Here is a 2,433-nt window from a genome sequence, read left to right on the forward strand (position 1 = left end):
AACGATCGGTGTTGAGACTTCGACGTCGCGTCTCGGACTCATAGGCCCCTCGTCGTAAGGCACCCGTATCTCGGACGTCTGGGTCAAGCGGCGTAGGTCCTGCCGGTTGGGCGACGAGGTTTGGGTTAGTGATGTAAAAAAACATCGATGCATCGAGCATCGATGATTTTTCGATGTTTTTCGATGTTTTATGTTATGCCGATGTCTATCGATGCATCGATTTTTAACCAAAACATCGGGCGTCGAGTCGCACAACATTGCAGAACATATGGTTTCAGTGCCGCACAGACAAATTCGCGGTTTTTGTTTTAGTAATGTAATGATGTAATGAAAAAGACTGCTGAATGAAGATCGACATCGATGTTTCGACCCAAATTTACATCACTAGTTTGGGTTCCCTGGTGGGACACCTCCTGCGGATGGTCCTCTCTTGTTGGGGACGTCTGGACCCCTTGAGAAAGCGTAGCTGGGGTCGTCGAAACTCGTCCCCCCTCTGATTGGGCTGCTACGTCGTACGGCGACGAGAGAGTCCTTCCGGACGAATAGCGCGCTGGGCTTTAGAACTGCAACAGTTCCAATTCGACGTGCATTACCGACGTGGGAAGCTGAACGTCGTGGCCGATACGCTTTCGCGACAGAACTGTGAGGTACTTCAAGGCGCTGTCGAGCTCGAGGACCATTGCGAGTGGATCGGTAAGATGAAGAACAAGGTACTCGACGAGCCTGAGAAGTTCACGGACTAGGACTACTTCCCGTGGAAACTCTGTGTGCCCACTCCTCATAGAGCCCGCGTCTTATACGAGTGTCATGATTCCCCGACCGCAGGACACTTGGGGGTCCGAAAGACGATTAACAGCCTGTCACAAAGATATTTCTGGCCCGGCATGTACCGCGACGCAAAACACCACGTTCGACACTGCGATTCGTGCCAGAAATTTAAGACCGTTCAGATCAAAGCAGTAGGGAAAATGCTAACCCGCGTCGTAAGCGATTCCTTTGACATTCTTTGTGCCGACTTCGTGGGTCCACTGCCCCGTTCGAAACAGGGAAACTCTATGCTTCTTGTTTTCCACGACGTGTTCTCCAAATAGGTAGAGTTGATCCCACTCCGGAAAGCCACCGCCGCTGTGGTACAGAAAGCGTTTCGGGAACGTATACTCGGGCGAGTGGGCGTCCCCCGGAAGTTCGTGTGCGACAATGGAACCCAGTTCACAAGTCGGGCCCTAAAAGACTACTTTGCTAAACTCGGCGTGGAAGTCCAGTACACGGCTCCGTATTGTCCGCAGGAGAATCCCACCGAGAGGACCAATCGTACAGTGAAGACGCTGATATCTCAGCTGTCGGAAGACGACCAAAGTTCTTCGGATAGTATGTTGCCCGAGATTTCTCTCGCTATCAATAGTAGCATATCGGATTCGACGGGATATACTCCCGCAGTTACGCCTGCCTGCGATGTTGTACGACGAACTTACCCCTGGGTCGGGGGTCTTACATACAGGTCCTGAAGACAAGGCGTCGCGTCTCAAAGAAATCTTCGACATCGTGCGATCGAATCTACAACGAGCATCTCTAGAGCAGGCGAGGCACTATAACCTTCGAAGGCGCGAATGGAGACCAACGCTAGGGAGTCAAGTGTGGCTGCGACAACATCCCTTATCGAAGGCTGCTGAGGGATTCGCCGCCAAAACTCGCTCCCAAATACGACGGTCCCTATACCGTCGCGAAGTTTACGTCTCCAAACTTGGTTCGCCTGCGGCGCCCGGGAGACCGACGGCGACGGATCGCCAATATATCACAGCTTAAACCCTACTATGCGGTAGACACCCACGACACAATCGACGACGGCATCACCGGGGCGAGTAACCCGGCACGGTAAGCGCACGGAACCGCGGAATAGTTTTAAGATCAATGCTTGTAGGTTAGGTTAAGATTGACGGGTCCTATTTTAGCTACACACGGGAGTTTAGAAGGTAGGGTTATACCAATAAGTCTAGACTAATATTCCAGATGGACGAGGTAATCATGGTATCCGACGACTCCGGCGACATCGAGGCCTTCTACCCGGGAGCAAACTACGGGGACGGCCGTGAAGAAGAAGAGGAGGAGTCCCCCACCTCCGAAGGTGAAGCCGAAGGCAGCTCAATGGGAATGGACGGCGACGATTCCCAGGACCCCGGCGACCCACACTTTGCTGGACTTCGCGGAGGTCTGTGGAGTCGGGGAGTCGGGGAGTCGCGGCGATGCTACCAGCCAACGTCGCCCCAACCAGCATCGTACCGCCTCGACGACGACGAGGCTAGCGCCAGCGACCACGATGCTGACCGATTCAGCCGACCCCCTCGCTCTGGATACAGCTCACCGTACGGTCATCCCCAAGGACGACGGCCCGGGGAGCCGTACTACTCCGAGTCGCGACAATCTGAATCGGAGGAG

Source organism: Drosophila suzukii, unplaced genomic scaffold, assembly GCF_043229965.1.
Source record: "Drosophila suzukii unplaced genomic scaffold, CBGP_Dsuzu_IsoJpt1.0 scf_4, whole genome shotgun sequence".
NCBI classification, from domain to species: Eukaryota; Metazoa; Arthropoda; class Insecta; order Diptera; family Drosophilidae; genus Drosophila; species Drosophila suzukii.